The 21335-nt window shown below is 42.6% G+C and overlaps 1 protein-coding gene across 4 annotated transcripts in view; it reads right to left on the bottom strand.

Annotated features, from left to right (window-relative positions):
• The window catches only part of ADCY7 (adenylate cyclase 7), a 121635-nt gene that overhangs the window by 58351 nt on the left and 41949 nt on the right, over nucleotides 1-21335 (bottom strand). The window lies entirely within an intron of this gene.

Genomic DNA, 21335 nt, shown 5'->3' on the forward strand with positions numbered 1-21335 from the left:
CACTACCATGATTTCTTTGCAGAGAGTTTCCCCATTTTACAAGTCTGCATAACATGGATTTAAAGATGTGTGCATAAATCACAGTACCTTCACTTAAATAGCAGAAAGAGCACAAATAAGTAAAACGCACAGTCCCTTTGGGCTGGATTTTGCCACGCTTACAAGTGATATCTTACTCCTCTCGCAGTCCCATTAGAATAGATTTAACAGCTCGTAGAGGAAGCAACTACTCAATATAAGAGTGGTGGTCATTTGAAATCAGTACTTTAAAATATTCCTGATCAGTGCTAAGAACTGATTTCAGTTCTTGCTAATTGAAGGACCCAATCCTGCATTCCTATTCAGGAAAAATTCCCTGGAACCTTAAATATGTAATAGTTTACTCAGACTGAAGCAGCTTTGTTTCTTCTTGTTAAAAGCTACAGGACATACTAGATTATCAGTTTTTAAGGAGAGCTCCCTGAATCAATGGAAATTTCTGCCTAAAACTGACAGTATGATATGGCCCAACACGTACAGACAATTTCACTTTTATTCACACTATCTTGTTGGTAACCCATTGATTTTTGCAACCTAATAAAAAAACCCTAACTTAAATTTTCTTTAAATTAAATTTACCTCCTTAAAAATATGAAACAAAAAATAAAATAGGAACAAAGTATAGCTGTCAAAACCAAAACCTACTACACTAATATTTAAAGCACAGATTTGTTTAAAAACAGAAACCAAAAAAAAGGTCTTTCACATCTAATTTATACTATTTCTATGGCAACAGCCATGTTAAGGTAACAATGAACATTAAGGGATAAGTTACACTGTTAACTAGTAATGACTGATGATTTTCAAATAGCTGCTTGAATATAGTTCATTCTATGACAGGGAAGACTTTTTTAAAAAGAGCCAGTGAAGTGTGAGAAACAGGATTTCAAAAAATGTTTTATTAGGACTTGATAAAATAATTACAGCTTTCTTACTGTTAGATTACCATCACCCTGGTGTTCTAATCTTGGCTTTTCTCCCAAAAGGTATGGCCTGATGCAAGAAAACTTGCTGAAAAGCCAACTTAACTCAGTTACTTTCAAGTGACAAACTGTTTAACCACACGCAGACCCAGTGGACACATTACAACTGGAGATGGTGCTGGGGCTTTTTTCTATTTTTAAACCATACCAAAAGATTTAGACTACACCAATATAACGAAATTCTAGAACGTTCCCCATTAACAAGTGAATTTTCCAGACATTAGCCTCAGGTGAAAGCAGAAGGCTCAATCCTGCAACTGTAGCAAGTATGAAACTCCCATTGGCAAACACGTTGAGCACTTGCCCACAATGTTCTGTAAATCTGCATTACTTACAAAACAAGAGGACAAGGTAGAAGAACAGAATATATTGGATTGTGAATGGTTGTGAATAATAAAAAAAGTGATTCCTATCAAACATCATAAAACAACAACATTTATACACACACTTTGCAAATGAAAGGAAGTCATTTTACGAAAAAACAAATTACATTTATTAACTGTAATTGTCAAAACCTGGTTTACTATAAGGGACAAGTTTTAAAAAGCCTCTAAATTAGTAAGCTCACAGATACCTATTTGCATATACACATTGGTCCATTTGCAAATTCTGTGGATGTAGTTTTGAAGGCATCTTTCAAAATCAAACTGAAGGGGGGCAGGGAAGTGATTTTTTTATATATGCACACGATGCCACATTTCACTCTCTCACAGTCGTAATCTATAAATATAAATCTGTAAATGCACATCTACTTTTTCTTGAGCTACCAAATAAATAATGACAGCACAACTGGTTTTGAGAATAAACTGATAATGGGTAATTCAGCCCTGAGTCTTGTGCCTTGCCCCTGCCCTCCTTTGGTATTGTCAAAGAACGACAATTTATCAGGCCAAATATTTTGAAATATGGTAACAGATTTTTCTCAACACAAGAGAGTAGATAAGTGCATTTGTGAGTCTCGCAATTGTTAGAAGAGATGCAATATACAATTACTCCAATATGCCTTCTCCAACTATAGCTTATACTGTATTTCTCAGTGAAGGTGACAATTCCTATAATGGAACTGACAGAAATTTCCCACACAATGTGTTCTGAACTGCTAGTGATCAGTTTATGATCTGAAGCTTGAGTACAGATAGCCCTGGTTGTTTTTAATGCCTGCTAGCATACAGCAGATACTATTTTTATTCATGTGCATCGAAACCCCACCCTACCCCCTTTTTAAAAAAAATTCTGTTAGGTTACATGCTTTGATAAAATGTGCTCTGTAACAGCAAACGTGACAGAGATTGTACACACTGTGAAAAAGTTCTATCATTTTTACATTTTTCTCTCTCTCTCTGCTAATGGTAAGCAGCTTATGTCAACTTTTCTACAAACAGAGATCTGTTAAAATTTCCAGTATAAGTTTGATGATTCAGAACACTATAGCTGGCATGGAATGAATAACATTATTAATACACACTCGCTACAGGTACAGGTGATTGTCAAGGTTCCTCCCCCACTCTGAACTCTAGGGTACAGATGTGGGGACCTGCATGAAAAACCTCCTAAGCTTATCTTTACCAGCTTAGGTCAAACTTCCCCAAGGTACAAAATATTACACCCGTTATCCTTGGAATGGCCGCTACCACCACCAAACTAATACTGGTTACTGGGGAAGAGCTGTTTGGACGCGTCTTTCCCCCCAAAATACTTCCCAAAACCTTGCACCCCACTTCCTGGACAAGGTTTGGTAAAAAGCCTCACCAATTTGCCTAGGTGACTACAGACCCAGACCCTTGGATCTTAAGAACAATGAACAATCCTCCCAACACTTGCACCCCCCCCTCTCCTGGGAAATGTTGGATAAAAAGCCTCACCAATTTGCATAGGTGACCACAGACCCAAACCCTTGGATCTGAGAACAATGAAAAAGCATTCAGTTTTTTACAAGAAGACTTTTAATAAAAAATAGCAGTAAATAGAAATAAAGAAATCCCCCCTGTAAAATCAGGATGGTAGATATCTTACAGGGTAATTAGATTCAAAAACATAGAGAACCCTTCTAGGCAAAACCTTAAGTTACAAAAAAGATATACAGACAGAAATAGTTATTCTATTCAGCACAATTCTTTTCTCAGCCATTTAAAGAAATCATAATCTAACACATACCTAGCTAGATTACTTACTAAAAGTTCTAAGACTCCATTCCTGTTCTGTCCCTGGCAAGAGCAGCATACAGAGAGACCCAGACCCTTTGTTCCTCTCCCTCCTCCCAGCTTTTGAAAGTATCTTGTCTCCTCATTGGTCATTTTGGTCAGGTGCCAGCGAGGTTACCTTTAGCTTCTTAACCCTTTACAGGTGAGAGGAGCTTTCCCCTGGCCAGGAGGGATTTCAAAGGGGTTTACCCTTCCCTTTATATTTATGACAGTGATAAATTAGTTTTACTGAACAGCCAGATTGTGGAATGAGGCTGTAAAGCACTATCAAAATAAACAGGTTTATTGTACAATAATTTCAGTAATTACTCTAGTGTCTGAGGAAATACAACACAAACTCTGCTGTAATGACTCATACATAATCCTTTATAGGTACCACTCTAGTTAGAGTGGTTTGTATTTCACACTAAATTTTGAGGGAGGTTTCTCCCATTCAGAAATATGGAATTTGCGCAGATAATTACAGTAAACACTAGATTCCACTCAACAAAATTAAAAGTAATGAGTTGTTGACCTAGCATTATTCATCCCAATTTCAGCCCTGACACTAGGAAATTACCTATATATCATGTCATGGCTACTTACAATAATCCCTCTTAAAGCCCAATGGAAAGTATTAAAAAAATCCACCTGGATGCTCCACATTTTCAAAGTTCTGGTTATGTTTCTTTGCTGGGCAATTCATCAGTCCTCCTATATTTTCAGTTTATGATTCTTTTCTCGAACTTACTGAACCAGGAAATAACAAACAAACAAACAGCTTTTCCCACTCAATGGGACTTCAGCATAAGCTTGAAATTAAGCAGATGCTTAAGTGCTTTGCTGATCAAAGGCCTAATTGCCTCCTTTGCGCATCCTCCTATCACATATGCACATATACACACACAGTTGTCTAGTAAATTACACCTATAGTTTCATAGACTTTAAAGGACAGAAGGGACCATAAGATCATCTCGTCTGACCTCCTGTATATCACAGGTCATTAAATCTCACCCCATTACCACTCTATTGAGCCCAATAACTAGGGTTTGGCTAAAGTATAACTTCTAGAAATGCATCCGGTCTCTATTTGAAAGCATCCAGGTCAATTATCCAACACTTCCCTGGATAGTTTGTTCCAATGGTTCAACACCTTCACTATTAAAAATCTGTGCCTTACTTATTTCCCTGGCTTCAGCTTCCAGCTAGTCATTCTTGTTCGGTCTTTCTCCACTAGTTTAAAGAGCCATATAGTACCCGGAATTTTCTCCCTGTGAAAGTTCTTATACACGGTCATCAAGTCACCTCTCGATCTGCTGTTTGATAACCTAAACTGTTTGAACTCTTTAAGCCCCACACCGTAAGGCATTTTCTCCAGTCCTTGAATCATTTTTGAGGCTCTTTTCTTTATCCTCTCCAGTTTTTCAACACCTTTTTAAAAACTGTGCATGCAGTATTCCTTTATTGGTCTCACCAATGGCACACGAAAAGGTAAAATCACCTCCCCACACCCACTCACTACACCCTTGTTTATACATCCAAGGATGTTTGTATATCAGCATCAATTTGAGAGCTCATGTTACAAACTTTCGTTTTTCCAGCCATGGTTCTGCAGACTTGAACCTGGGACCTGTGTCACAGTAAAATATTCACAAATAACCAACCTCCCAGCAGCACCACTGGCTGTTTGATGGTAAATCAAACCCAAGCTCCACTGCAGCTGACGTGCCAAATCCTGACCACCAGGCCACTGAGAAGAAGCCACGTTGCTGAGCGTGTCCCATTCCTCCATCACAAGAGTAGCAGCTGATAGAAAAGCTGTATTTAAATGGGTTGGACTGGAGCAGGAATAATTTGTTACTAACCTCTAGGTTAATACATATGTATAAAAAAAACAAAACAGTAGGGAGGGTTAGGAGTCACACCACAGAACAGTGCAAGAGAGTCTTTACAGTACCAGTGACAGCGACTTGGCCAAGACCTGTGTGTGCTCTATAGTCAGCTGTATACACCAGTTAGTGTGGTGATAATTTAGGCCAAGTAAAGAAACTAGGCCACTGAGATTATAGCACATAATGGATGCACAGATAATGAAAGGAAAAGAAAGACTCCCTTTACAAGGCTACAAGATTCTTTCCAATCCAGAACAGAAGAGTAAAGCTTGCTACATCCATAGAACCTGCTCCCTAAGTTAGTGGGGGAAGGATTAATAGAATCATAGACTTTAAGGTCAGAAGGGACCATTATGAGCATCTAGTCTGACCTCCTGCACAATGCAGGCCACAGAATCTCACCCACCCACTCCTGTAACAAACCCGTAACCTATGTCTGAGCTACTGAAGTCCTTAAATAGTGGTTTAAAGACTTCAAGGTGCAGAGAATCCTCCAGCAAGTGACTAGTGCCCCACGCTGCAGAGGAAGGTGAAAAAAACCCAGGGCCTCTGCCAATCTGCCCTGGAGAAAAATTCCTTCCCAACCCCAAATATGGTGATCAGCTAAACTCTGAGCATGTGGGCAAGACTCACCAGCCAGACACCCAGGAAAGAATTCTCTGTAGTAACTCAGATCCCACCCCATCTAACATCCCATCACAGGCCATTGGGCCTATTTACCACTCATAGTCAAAGATCAATTAATTGTCAAAATTAGGCTATCCCATCATACCACCCCTCCATAAATTTATCAAGCTTAGTCTTGAAGCCAGATATGTCTTTTGCCCCCACTGTTCCCCTTGGAAGGCTGTTCCAGAACTTCACTCCTCTGATGGTGAGAAACCTTCGTCTAATTTCAAGTCTAAACTTCCTGATGGAACTTCCATTTGTTCTTGTGTCTACATTGGTACTGAGCGTAAATAATTCCCCTCCCTCCCTGGTATTTATCCCTCTGGTATATTCATAGAGAGCAATCATGTCTCCCCTCAGCCTTCTTTTGGTTAGGCTAAACAAGCCAAGCTCTTTGAGTCTCCTTTCATAAGACAGGTATTCCATTCCTCAGATCATCCTAGTAGCCCTTCTCTGTACCTGTTCTAGTTTGAATTCATCCTTCTTAAACATGGGAGACTAGAATTGCACACAGTATTCCAGATGAGGTCTCACCGGTGCCTTGTACAACGGTACTAACACCTCCTTAGCTCTACTGGAAATACCTCGCCTGATGAATCCCAAGACCGTATTCGCTTTTTTCACGGCCACATCACATTGGCGGCTCCGAGTCTACAATGGGAACCAATACAAGTAGCATCAGACTAAATTTTTAATGGAAACCAGTTTGCTTCAACTAGAGCCATACTACAGAGTCAAGGGAGATGAGGTTATATCTTTTATTAGACCAACTTCTGATGGTGAGAGAGACAAGTTTTCGAGCCATACAGAACTCTTCTTTGAGTCTGGGAAAGGTACTCCGGGAGTCACAGCCAACATGCAAAATAGAACGATTGTTTAGCGTAAGTAGGCAGCACATAGTCTAAGGGTTCTGTGCGGCTCAAAAGCTTGTCTCTCTCACCAACAGAAGTGTGTCCAATAAAAGAGGTCACCTCACCCACCTTGTCTCTCTAATATCCTGGGATTGACACAGCAACAAGTACACTAAATAGAGCCACAGTAAACACATGCAGGAGGAACCTTGTGTGTGTGTAGTTCTCCTGATTTTTTTAAGGTTCCATTTGTAGGATGCTCACCTAAGTTCTTAAAAGGAAATTCTTTTAGTCTCTTTTCATATTTTAAAACATCAGTCTCGGTAATCTGCAATCTTTGTATCTCACTCAGTATGGAGGTTTGATTATTCCTGACTGGCCTACATTTTCACTCACAGGGCAGGTCTACACTATCACGTTGATCTAACTTACGTCATTCAGGGTGGGAAAAGCCACCTCCATGAGCAAGGCAAGTGGCAGCAACCTAAGAACTGTCCACACCAGCGCTACATCGGTGGGAGACGCTTTCCCACCAACATCACTTGGACAGGTGGAGTAATTATCCCGCTCTCCCATCAGCATAGAGCGTCTTCACCAGATGCACTATAGCTGCGCCACTGTAACACTTCTAGCGTAGGCAAAGTCCGAATAGCCAACGCTGAAACTCTGGAGCGTCTCCACGTTACAAAGACGGAGGGGTCTGTTGCAACAAATGGAAAGGTAAAACTATAATCAGGCTGCTGGGTACAGATTCAATCCCATTTGTTCTCAGACTTATTAAAACCATCTATAGTGCTTCATGTCACCACAAAATTTTTCTTAAGACTGGGCCTGGACTCACCAGTCACAGAATAGACTGACTACACTGCAGAGCATGGGTAGCAAAAGTTATGGACAGACCAACAGAAACGTGAAATTGAGGACAATACTCAGCAAGTCATTTTCTGAAATGAAAAGAGGCCTCTTTACTCATCTTAAATGAGCTGCAAGAAATATAGGAAAATGTGAGCCACTTCACAGGGAAAATTGGTATGGAACACATACCATGCAGATCAATTCGTTTATCAATGCAAAAGCAGAAAGTTTGGCTGAGACAATTTATGGTGTGATAACATGATTCAGGAGTTTAACTGATGTTCCTCCAAAGCAGCAAGAATTCTTACCCCTTGTCTCTCTTCAGCCTTGTGAAAATCAAAAGTGAACAAAATGCTCAGTATATAACCAATTAACAGCTAACAATTTTCAGAGTAACAGCCGTGTTAGCTAACAATTTATTACTGAACGATACTTATATTGCAGGTAGCAGCCACCTTTCATAATATTGCTGAGCTACTGAACAGAGTGCTTCTTCCCCCCTGAAGCCTTATTTTCCAAGACAGTCTAATATTTCATTAAGTGGATCCATACAGCGTTTCAGATAGATTCAGATGTGTGCTGATCAATTTGTTGCACCAAATTTTGCACACCAAACATTCTTCCCAGCTAGCGTGACTAACCTTGAAAGGACTCATGTGGCTCTTGACCCTCTCTGCCCCCTTATTCATTTCTAGCAAGAAAACGTTTGGGGGGACGGGGGGTGGGTTCAGCCACCTCCAACTATGAAATGCACTGCCTTGCGTGTATATAATATGGCCGGCATAAATGAAGCAGTCTATACAAAGTGGATGTAATCCTGGCCTTACTGAAATCAATGAGATTAGAATTATATTCAGTGCCTTAAAATATCAATTTGTGTGTCTGGTCAGCCATCCTGAGCTATCTCTAGTTTCCTTTGACCCTGGAATTATTACCTCCCTCACACAACGTCAAGGGTGAACTCCCTGGGATTTGAGGTTTCTCAAGCAGCCTCTCATGATATTGTTTTGAAACTAACAAAGATGAGTTCACATTTTGTGCAAGCCAGTATTCTAAAACAATAATTGAATAGGCTCCATCCAAGTCCCCTAGCTATTTCCACAAGGGGACAGGTGAGGATGTCCATCCACCAATTTCCCCTTCATCCTTTTCTGCTCCCTAGATGCCTTCCAGACCCCAAAAGGGCTTGGGCTCCCCACCTTATCGGACATATCTGAGGTCAAAAGCAGTGGCTGGTGGTCTACTCTCACCAGCCTCCATTATCTTCTGGGGGCAGGCAAGCTACCCACTTCTCACTCACATCTTGTTTGGGAGTGAGTGGGAGGCCCACCATTCCCCCACACACACACCCTTCCCCCCAAATCCAGCAACAGAAGGCCCATTGAAAACCTTCTTCCCAGTCTCCCTGCACTGTCACTTTAAGCACTATATACATATACACTCCACACGGCACTGTGCTAAGGGAAAACTCCAGAATCTCTGCCTTCACATAGTGCCCAAAAAGGAACAGCAGGAATGGAAGGAGTATTTAAGGTGCTGTCACACCAGGAGATGGGTGGCTGCCTACCCCAGAAGAGCCTACTCTTGGATTGTGGCAGCAATGAGGATCCTCACAAGCTTCTCCCAAAACAAAACATGCAGGGCAAGGCAAGACAGAGAGCGAGGGTTGGTGGGGTGGAAAATCAGAGTAAGATCAGGCAAGAGCAGAATGCTCTTAGGGACAGGGTCTCTGACTTCCTTCCTTGTGTCTGTAGAGCATGTGGCATTTTCCAGGTGCTACCTCCAACTCCATAATAAAGGATAGTGAAGAGACCTGGTGGTCAGGGGCACCACCACATTACCTCTGCTCCCCTGGCGATGAAGCACAACGTGCAGGTGGGTCAAGAATCCCATCCGCCCCTTCTGAGAGGAGCTGGGCATGAGGTGGTATTTCTTCTCTCCCTCCCTGAGGCAGTTCTCTGCAGACAAGGGGAGGGCTAAGAGCTCCCTACCTGAGCTATACACACAGGACAGGTACTGGCCAAACTAACTCTCTTCAGAATGGGAGCCTGAAAAGGCTTCAGTTTGGTTCTTTGTTTTGAAGTCACTGAACGGTTTGTGTGCATACTCACAGTAACTGCCTGGGTAATCACACATGTACTTCTGTGCACACATTGTTTCATCTGGGTCTGGGCCTTTACCCGCTGAGAATTTGTTCCCACTCACCCAAAACTATTCTGTTTGTGTTCTAAAAGCTAATCTGTGAAATCTCATCTTTGAAAGATGAAAACAAGAACCAAAGTAAAGCAGGATTTGCTGACCTATTTTTTTCAATAGCTACAACACAAAAGAAAGCAGAACCAGTTTGTCCATTTTTAGCTGCCATAGTTTCAAAAGGTAGACAGTATGGTTTTAAATTTCCATTCCTCCTTTCTTTTGTTTTGTCCAAATGTAATGACTACAGTGTTTCTGAAACGTCTTTAGTAATTTCTATTTATTTCCATAATAAAGATTATCTACTATAATTACTCACAAGCAGATGTTAAAGCAAAAGAAATCCAGGAACCCATACAGGCAGTAATAAAATTAATTGAAAAGGAACATCAATACATGAACTGTGAACCTCAGGAAAAAGTAACCATCTACAAGCTATTAAAACCCACAACTGAATCAGTTTATGAAAATTTATTTTTGCAATACAGAATTTGTTTTAGTAGCAGCTCATCACAGAAAGCAACAATTGTGTTAAAAAGACTTCACAACAGGCTGTGCTCCTCCTTTTAGAGTTATCATTTGCACCTCAACCCTAAGTAATCATATCCGAAATTGCGTAGTGAGGAATACCTATTTTGTATTTAGTGGCTACCTGCTATCAGTAGTGCAGACAAGAAGCTTTGTTAAAAAAAGTTAACCTGTTTCATTCCTTCAGAATGGCTACCTACGTGACACTTCACAATCACATATGAAGCAAACCTAATTACTCATTAAAGAAGGCATTCCTAGGGAACTCAAAAACAACGAGGAGTCCTTGTGGCACTTTAGAGACTAACAAATTTATTTGGGCATAAGCTTTCATGGGCACACACTTCATCAGGTGGGGGTTTTAGCCCACGAAAGCTTATGCCCAAATAAATTTGTTAGTCTCTGAAGTGCCACAAGGACTCCTCATTGTTTTTGCTGATACAGACTAACACAGCTACCACTCTGAAACCTAGGGAACTCAGTATTTATTTCTATTTTCCTACACATTAAGAGCATATTCATCTCCTCGTACCACCTTTTAAAACAAATACCTTTCAAAAGTCCAAGTACTACAAAATATTTGTGTCTCTTATAATTAAACTTAATATTTCACAAGTAGGCAGAAGTGTAGACAAAACAAGTGTAGTTGAGACCACCATTGCCTGTGAACTCAAGGACAGGATGAAACATCATGGGACATTTTCAAGATTCTTAGGATATGTGTTTAAATTTTAAGAACCACAACTGTGAGACTACTAAACGCGTTACAAGGAAACATTCACATGTAATATAACTTGGTTTTGTGGATATTCACAGTTGTAATTCGAAAAAATTGTTTAACTCGAGACCCTTGTCACCATATACCTCTTAAAATCGGAAGTATTCAAATTATATATAGTTTTAATTGAAAATTGCTCCATTAGCAACTAGCAGAAGCAGATGACTACAGGCTTGTAGAAATAAAATTAAAAATACCTAAGAAAAAAAAGACTGTACTCTGTCCTATGCAGTTTTTGTAAGCATTCACACAGCAAATCTAAAGCATTCATGAGTTTGTAGTACTCAAATAGATAAAAGATATTTGTTTTTATTCTCTTCCTTACCGTGTTAGGTGCTATTAACATCTATTGTTTTACATACCAGAGTGATAATGAGTGAAATGATTTTTTTGTATTCTTACGTACAGTAGTTTATACAAAACGTTCTGATCATTCCAGATGACAGTAGTTACATAAATATATATTATGGTCATTAACCCAAAAATGGTCAGTTTCTCTATTGCATATGATCTTTACTTAAAAACCACTTCCTAATTTTTGTATTTACCATCATAGGCTTTAAGTAAACTGATAATTATGAATAAGGGACAAAAATAGAGTATGGGGGTTCCTCGGTGGAAGTAGATATAAATTATTATCAGACAGGCGAAAGGGAAGAGATTTCTAGGAAGCAACCACAATATTGAAGTCAATGGACTTTTCACCCCTGAGCAACGTAGTTATACCAACGTAAGTTGCTAGTGTAAACCAAGCTAATAAGACCCACTGCTCTGACTCAGTTTTTACACAGTGATCCTGGGAAATGTTACATCCAATGCCTCACAAGGATTTTCCAGGACATCACAAATCCAAGTTTGTGTGTTCTAGTGTTCCCCTCCTCACACCCACAAAGGGGAAGGGGAGGAGAAGGGACTATGCGCCTGTACTGGACCTACACTTGATCATCTGCTTAGGGTCAGCAGTGGAGGCAGGGGGGTGGGGGGGACAGGAAGGGGGGAGAAACAGTGCCTTTATGTGGCAAATGTTTTCCAATGAGAGAAGAAAAATAGGGACATTTTAGTTAAGGAAAGCAGAACTCAATCTCAATTTCAACAGGAATCTGCCACCAAGGGCCTCAGTCGCAATTCCCTCATTACTACCATGTTGGGGAAAGCTTCTTAAGAAATATAGAGGGGAACCATGGCACAGCTTCATTACAGACAAAGCTGGTGATGTGCTTGGGTGGGAGGTGAACCAAACAGTCATGAGAACGCTTCTAAAGTGTAAGCAGGACGGAATACTAGTTAGACGGTGGGTCAGGAAACTGCCAAGAAAACCTGTAATCTACAACTAGTTTACAAACCGAACTGGAATGGATTACTGGAAGAATCCATGTAATATAAAGCAAGTTGTTGGGCATAAACTTCACAATTCAAATGATAAAGTCTGTTCAGCCTTACAATTAACTTCAATTTTTATCCCAGCAGAAAAATACCCGTTTCATAATACTGATTTTGATAAGAAGCAAACTCTAGGCTGCCATGAAACTTCATACCAAAGGGGAAATTCAGCTATGCTTTTTGTCTTTCAAAGCCCAAGGGGTGAGATTATTTCATGATTACCAGACTTCCCATCATGCCTTATGGATAGATTTTTCTGTCCACAGCCAGTTTGAAACTGATCTTACCACTGTACAAATCAATATCCCATTTATTCTTTTAAGCTTTCAGTGACCTATTTAAAATTCTCTTCTTCAAACACAGTGTCCTGAATAGTTAGCCAACTTTTCATTGTATAGATTTTTCCAAATCTAGTCATAGTTTAATTTATCCCAAGCAGAATGCCTGAGAGAGAATTGCTGGATTTGTTTGACTAGCTGGGAGTAAAGAGAGCAATTAAGGAAGATAAGGATATCACAGAGAAGGCAAACGAGTTTTTACATCAGTTCACACAACAGAGGATGTTGGGGAAATATCCACCTCAGTTCCATTTTTTTCAGGTAATGAAGATGAGATGCTGTCAGAAACTGAGGTCAACTCACAAAGCCCCTTCCTGCTTACTCTCCCATTGGTCCAATATTCCAGAATGCTTGGGCCCAAAGACGCAAGTCGAACACTGTGCCCTCAATCACTGCCTATAAAAGTTAATAGTTACTGCTGTCAGAGACTCTCTTCACAAGTTTGCTTGCTGGTTTTAATGCCACTTTGGCCAATTACAGTGATCAACCAGTCTAATAAAAAAAACAATTACTCCCTTCATTGAACTCTGAAATACAGAACTCACTGAAGTGGAAAGATGTGAGAAAAAAATCTCTTACTTCCGCGGGGGGGGGGGGGAGAGAAATGTGCACTGTGGCGCCAAGATTCAATTAGAAAATTCTTGGTTTAAAAAAAAAAAAAACCACCACCACCTACCACCTGATAATCCCCGATATGAAAAACTGCATTTATTAGGAGAGAACTGACATAATTTCCCCCTAAATTAGAAACATTAATTAGTAAAAATTACTTTGGGACAGGAATATTCAACAAGACAAAAAAATGGTGGTTTTGCACATTGTACACTTAGGGTTTGTCTATATTTAGAAGGTACAGCTGCACTTCAGTGAAGATGCTACCTATGCCGACAGAGGGGCTTCTGCCATCCGCGTAGGCACTCCACCTCCCCGAAGGCAGTCGTTAGGTTGGGGGAGAAGCCCTCCTGTCAACGTAGCACTCTCTACACTGGGAGTTAGGTCCAAATAACTGCATTGCTCCGGATGACATAGTTATACTGACATAAGTTGCTAGCATAGACCAAGCCTTAGGCTATGTCTACACCGCACTTTCGTCAGTAAAACTTTTGTCGCTCAAGGGTGTGAAAAAACACTCCCCTGACCAACAAAAGTTTTACTAATGAAAAGCACTGGTGTGGACAGCGCTATGTCGGCGGGAGACGCTCTCCCGCCGACAAAGGTACCACCCCACATCGGGGGTGGTTTTATTTTGCCAGCGGCAGCTCTCTCCGGCCGACAAAGAGCAGCTATACTGCGTGCCTTACAGTGGCAAGGCTTTAGAGGCACAGCTGTGTACACACAGCCTGAGTGTTAGGGGTACAGCAAACCAGAAAATTATTAAGACTAATGTAATACAATGTCCCAAAATGCATCTGGAATAAATCTCTCTCTCTTTCTCTCTCATGTGATACTGCTCCAGTAAATCCCAACCCCATCCTGATTTCTAAGCAGGCTTTAGGATTCCCTCTCTCAGCAATGAAAACAGGAAGCACAACCTTCTACCTCAGAGGTCCCCAATCTGTGGGGCGCACCCCCCTAGGGGGGCACGGAGGAAGGTTGTGGGGGGCAGGGAGGGAACGCCTCCCAGCTCCGCTACTGGCCTGGGTCCTGGCTGCCGGCTCCACACCTGGGACCCCACCCCCAGCTACGGCCCATGCCTCAGCCCCCTTACCCCTGTCCACATTCCCCCCTCCCAGAGCCATGGCCCCCGGTCCTGGCTAGGTTTGCCAATTTGGGTTGGCTGTATTCCTGGAGGTTTCATCACATTATATAATCTTTAATTAAATATTACTCTTTAATTCCTGGAGACTCCAGGACAATCCTGGAGGGTTGGCAACCCTACTACTGGCCCTGGCTTCTGGGGGCAAGGGGGGGGAGCGGACAGGAGTCGGGGGGACATGAGAAAAGGTTTGGGGACCACTGTTCTACCATAAGAGACCCGGACAAACTGGAAATAACCTGACTCTTCCTCCTGTGACGAGAGGATGAGAGCATGGCTGAGAAGTTAAAAGTCTCCATGAGCCAGAGTGCAGCGCATACCACACACAACTCTCTCATTACATTTCAGCTATTTTTGGAGAACCACTGCAGCTTCAGGTGGGACTAGGTATTTACTAGGTATTTAGTCAGTGAAGTGTGGTTGTAATGTGGGAGAGGAATAGGGGTACATACAGCGGAGTGAGAAGATAAATCTTATCCTGAGGCAAATTAGAGATCATTTATTGTTGGCCTGATTGAAAAGAGCAAGAGAACAGGGAAGTGCTCCAATGCAAAACCTCCTCTCTCTGTCTACAATACCTCCAGGCTATCAAAATAAATAGCAATATAGTCCACAACTGACCACCCACATCTCACAATGACTTCGGAGGGCAGTTGCTTGGCACCTCAACATCTGTCCCCAAATTTCCGCAGGTGGACTTTCATTATTATTAACGACCAAGTTTATTAGAGGAGAAATACCGTAGCATTGGCCTAAGGACCAACCAAAAATGGGGCCCCATTGTGCTAGACATGATACAAACACAGAGTAGTTGATAGTCCCTGCCCTGAATAACTTACAAGTGAAAACAGACAAGACAGACAGAGAGCAGAGGTAGAACACACAGGCCCAGCGAACAATGGGATGGAAGCAAACGTCGTGTTAGTGCCACGTTTCTTTTTTAAAAGGTGGCTTTAGTTAGGAGGGGATAAGACAGAGGTGAAAAGAAGCTGGTATGGTCCGGTACAGCGTGCCGGTAAGAGCCAGTACGCTGTGCCGGACCGGACCGGCTTCCCCAGGCTGGTGCTTTAAAGGGCCCCGGGCTCCATGCAGCGGCCGGAACCCTGGGCCCTTTAAAGCACCCCCCGAGCCCTGCTGCTGGAGCCCCAGGGTAGCGGCAGCAGGGCTCCAGCGCTGATTTAAAGGGCCAGGGGCTCTGGCCACTGCGAGAAGCCCTGCGCCCTTTAAAGCACCCCCCGAACCTCTGGGGCTCCCCACAGTGGCCAGAGCCCCCAGGCCCTTGAAAGCACCCCCTGAGCCCCGCTGCTGGAGCCCCAGGGTAGCGGTAGCAGGGTTCCAGTGCTGATTTAAAGGGCCAGGGGCTCCGGCCGCTGCAGGGAGCCCTGCACCCTTTAAAGCACCCCCCGAACCCCTGGGACTCCCCGCAGGGGCAAGAGCCCCCGAGTCCTTTAAAGCACCACCCGAGCCCCGCTGCTGGAGCCCCGGGGTAGCGGCGGCAGGGCTCCAGCGATAATGTAAAGGGCCCGGAGCTCCGCTGTGGTAGCGGCGGCCAGAGCCCGGGGCCCTTTAAATCACCCCTGAGCCCCGAGGCTCCGAGCTGCCTCTGCAGCTGGTAGCTCTGGGCGTGATTTAAAGGTCCCAGGGCTCCCAGCCACAGCCGGAGTCCTGGGGCCTTTAAATCTAGATTTAAAGGACCAGGATTGTTAAAGGCCACACCCCTTCCGGTCGAGGCCACGCCCCCTGCCCAGGACTCTGGAATACCGGTAAGTCCTTTAAGTTACTTTCACCCCTGGGATAAGATAATTGGAAAGCAAAATGAAGGGAGAAGGCACACTGAAAGGAAGGAGACTCAGGGGAAGGGGAGGTGATACAGACATTGAAAAGCAGGCGTTTGATCACTGAGGCTGCAATACAAAGGGCATGTTAACATGGGGATGCTCAGGAAAGTTAAGGTGAATCAACTAAAGATGTGAAGTCAATGCACCACCTCCCTGCCCACATGGACCCTCTCATTCAGGAGTAAAGTGGCCTAATCTGGCCACTACTCCAGGGTGTAAAACAGCAACATATCTCATCTCTGTAGCTGCACCAACTGCTACAGCAGAACCAAGCATTTTTAAAAGTCATTTTTCAGGCACAATAAATTAAATTTAACGAGCAAAACAAAACAGAACGAAGCTGAACAATAAGCCATAATGCAATAGCAACAGCGTTCAAGCCTACTGCCAAAGGCAAAAATTGTTCTTTCCATTTAAATGTCTGTTTAGGCTACACTATCACCGTATCTGTACTACAGCAAAGCACCCTCTTTCACCAGCCGCTGAGCTAGAGGAACCTGATGAGACAAGTTATGCTGGCAGTTTCACGAATGGAAATCAGCCATAGCCAAGAGTCAATACAGTAGACAACAGAAAAGGGACAGTCATTTGCTGCTGCAATGTCTACATGAGCTATTTTTTACCCAAGAGAGCCAATTTCTGGGTTGTCCAGATCCTGGCCTCTTGTACTGAAAAACTGTTGCCAATTCTCACTCTTTAATCACAAGTATCATGATATTTGGTGTTTTTCATAAAGCCTCAGCTCCCGGACCAATGTGAATGCATGACAACCTTTTTTTCAAATGAAAAATAAGGTGAATTTCATGGTTGCAAAGAAAATCATGACCACGTGCACCCTGAAGTTTCAAAAACGAGTAGATAAATAAAAAGAACCCAAAATGTATTTATTTTTTAAATTCCATGGTTTTCCTATTTGTGGAGGCCTGACCCCACAATTTGATTTTTGAGTGTTTTTATGTAGCACGAATCGTGAGTCAGCCGTGAGATGAATCAACAACTCCCATAAACTATAAAGGGTATGTCCTGCACTGAAGCGGAGAGCAAGTCTCCCAGGGCAGGTAGACAGATTCGCATTAGCAGGACTCAAGCTAGTGCACTAAAAATAGCAGTGTGGACATTGAAGCTTGAGCGGAGGATCAGGCTGTCAAGTCCATCCAACCCCATAGCTTGAGAGCCCAAGCTCCAGCCCCAACCGGAACAGCCACATTGCTATTTTTAACATGCTAGCTCCAGCCCCACGGGCGCTATTCTGTTTACCGGGGCTGGGAGGCTTGCTCCCTGCTGCAGTGAAGACATCCCCAAAAGAGAGACATCATGGTAAATCAATATAACATGGTTTTACTGTGTCTGCAAGGAAGTGCCACTTTGCTGAGAAAGGAGACTGACTGGGATTACTTCTCATCTTTAAAAGTAGTTTTGAATTATCTGAAGCCACCACATTGTGTAGTGAATAACCATAAGCACATCAGCAGCATCCTACTTCCAGTCACACTCACTTGCTGCATCCAGGCCCTCTCAGCGGTCCAGAGAGGCCAGAGCCTCTTCCAGCTTTTGAGGCCCCTAGCCATAATAAAAATAAAAAATGACGACACATGAAAATAAAATAAGGCACCAAAAAAAGAGTGAGACATAATTTGAATATTTTTTTGTTTAACAAATGCTTTTCTGGTCCAATAGGGATGCGCATAAAAACAAGTTGCAAAGCTTATCAAATACCAAAAGATTAACGAGTGTCTAAATTTGAAGCCCCCTTTGAGCTTGAGGCCCAGGCCAAATGGCCCTCCTGCCGCCCCTCCTCTCCACCACCACCACCCCCACCTCCTCAATTGGCCCTAGTTGCATCTTATCTCAAATCAGATTGTAAGCTTTTGCAGGCAGGGACCCAAAAGCTTCCTAGCATAAGGAAGCCCTCAGATACATATTTTGTATCATCAAGGTATTAAATACCTTCCAATTCCAGATAGAAAAAGCCTGCTCACTGTTTATACAGTCCTAAAACAAGAAAGAAAATGATACTCCAATATACTAAAAGAATCCTTCCATCAGCATGGAACACATTCACCTCTGAGGTGAACTGTTACAAAGGCCAAAAAATGAAGTAAATGTTTTTCAAGTGTGGTTTTAACATGCTTTGTAATGGAGTAGCGTTTATTTAGAGGGACATTTTAATTTTTCCCCCCTCAAGCTCCTTTGTCAAAGCACAACCATGCAATATATGTTACACCACAACATCTGTACTCTATAGTCAAAACTAAAGTAAAAGTAAAACTACAACCTCCGCTTAAGCAAGTATTTCTCTCTCTTCTGAGGTGAAAAATCAAGTGGCACAAGAGCGCGCTTTCCTGCATGAGCCATTCTGCTAAGGAGCAGAAGTTTTGCAGTTAGACATGATTTCACAGCATAACACAACAGACAAACCAGCATGATCGATTTTAAAATTTTACAACATGTGATTTTGGAGGGCTATTTTCCCCACAATAGGTGAAACAGGACACAAAGCTCTGTGCACTTCCTATTTTCTCAGGAAAACTTAATAGCTGTGAAGATTTACAGTAAAACGTTAACTTTAGTGTTATTTCAAAATACTTCCTCACTTTACAAACTAATGTTAATTTGGGAACTGGAAGAACTTTCTATTGACAACACTTAGTCTTTCTGGCAACAACACTATTCTCGCTGAAGGATTAGATTCCCAAGTTTAGTTACTCTGAAGGTAGTAGAAATATAGCGTGTAAGTCTTCAAAAGTATTTACCAACAGTTACCAGGAGGGGTATCTAAGAGACTACATTTCCTATACTTAAAGAAAGAAAGAAACAAACAGTGGTATCTCACTGTAGCCAAGCACTAGCTTTGTATATGACTTATTTTCTGGTCATATCGCTATTTTTACATGGCGGCACATCACTAGTGTTAGTTTAATGCAGAGGTGTACATAAGTGCCAGTTAAAGTGAGAAATGCTAGAATTAGCAACAAAGAGACATTAAAAGTACATATAATTGCTAAGGGTGGGTATTCACACATCCACCACAACATAATCCATGCGCCTGCTCTCTTCTTTTCTAATTCTAGCTTTTCTTCATTTTAAATGACATTGTTTCAACGAGACACCGAGTGTTATAACTTGCCCTGCACCCATCCCAATTCCACAATAACTGAATACACTCTCTCTTTGGCATCATTCTTTTAATGGCACTGTTGTTTTAGGCTCAGTGGCCATAACAAAACTACCTTCTGCCTCTCCTTGCTCCTTCTTCCTGTAACTGTGTAGTAAACCCAGTATATGGCCACCTCTCCTTGCATAGTGGAGAGGTGCACTCTCCTTTACTGTATGCAAAATGATGAGGTGTCCTTACATCTTTTAGATTTATTTAAACATCCAGGCAGCTCAAGAATCTCTGGAGCCCTCACTGTATCCATTGGGTTGGGCCAGTCACTACGAGATCTGGATTTAATATACAATTTGCTTTGCCCCACTGCAGCTACAAACTCCTATGCCAGCTGGGCAAGCACAACTGAAGAGGCAACAAAGAACGTGCCTAGAACTGGCAGGTATATTTACAAAGAGAGCTAGTGAAACTGAAGATGGAGCCCCAGTTTCTTCTTCAATAGGAGAGAGACAGCAACATGCTCAGGCAAGGCCAAGATTAAGGTGGAGAGATCCTCACCGAGAAGTTGTCAGTCCCCAGTTCCAGAGCAGCGTCTCACCCTAAACTCCACGTAGCACTGGAACACATGCACCACATAGGACACCAACATTTCCGTTTCCCCTTTTGGGTTGTGGTCCCCGTGGCCCCTCCAGCTACAGTTTAGTAGGATCAGTCAAGGCAATGCTGCCAAACATCGTCCCTGCAATTTTACACTTAACACTGAACAAGTTAGACAGACCCTTCTACCAAACACTAACTCTCACCATTCCCCACTTCTGGCTTTTTCCCATAGGGATTTATTCTAAATCTCAAAATACTGTGCTGCTAAGCTACTTGATAGTGTGTAAAAGCCAATTCCATCTATGCAGCCAAAGAACGCAAATGCTAATTATACCCATAGACTAGATCCTTGGCTCTCAGACTTCGATTAGCTATTCAGACACTTTGAATATGCATCTGAATGGTAACTATTGTTGTATGCAGTGTTGTTGCAGCTGTTTGGTTTCCAAGATATTAGAGCGACAAGGCGGATGAGGTAAAACTTTTACTGGACCAATTTCTGTGGGTGGGAGAGAAGCTTTCAAGTTTACACCTGTGTAAACTCAAAAAGTTTCTGTCTCCCACCCACAGAAGTTGGCCCAATAAAAGATATTACTTCAACCCCCCCTTGTCTCTCTAACAACTATTGTGGCTCCCCCATGTTTCCAGTAACTCATAATATCGAGTCCCATGATACACAAAAGCACGGTGCTCTGCCAGCAAAGCACGGATCAGCTGATAAGCATAATGGAGCGCCAAGCTGACTCGATCCAGGCACTTGTAGCCAGGCACTACCGCCTCCGACCCCACCCTGCAGCCCTTGTCCCAAAACTCTTTCCCTTGTGCCCCCATGTCGCCTCCAACCCACTTTCTCCAACATTCAGAGGCAGCTGGTGGCAGTAAGAACCCAACACCTGTAGCTTCACCACCCAGCTCTGAAAACTACGAACCTTACCCTCTGCCCTCAACCCCCATCACCATGCAGTGTAGCCATCCTGAAGTGCAGCACTCATTGCACAGCACTCCAGACAGGAAGGCTGAGTACGATAACAGGACATACACAAATCCGTTCCCCACCCCCTTGCCCTTTCTGTTTCCCAAGCAGATGTGTTTCTTTTCAATAAATGAATTTCCTTTTCAATAAATGGATTTTTTGGCTTTGAAAACATTCTTTATTATTGCATAAAGTAAAAGATACCTTAGCCCAGGAAAGAAACAGGCAATGCAAGTCAGCGTAGCAAAAACAGATTCCTACTAACATTGGAACCACTGCACTTCACTCCTGTGCAGGGCACCAGACATTACTGGTGGCTTTCAGCCTCAAATTGCTCCCTCAAGGCATCCCTAATCCTTGTGGCCCCACGCTA

Source organism: Caretta caretta, chromosome 12 (genome assembly GCF_965140235.1).
Source record: "Caretta caretta isolate rCarCar2 chromosome 12, rCarCar1.hap1, whole genome shotgun sequence".
NCBI lineage: Eukaryota > Metazoa > Chordata > Testudines > Cheloniidae > Caretta > Caretta caretta.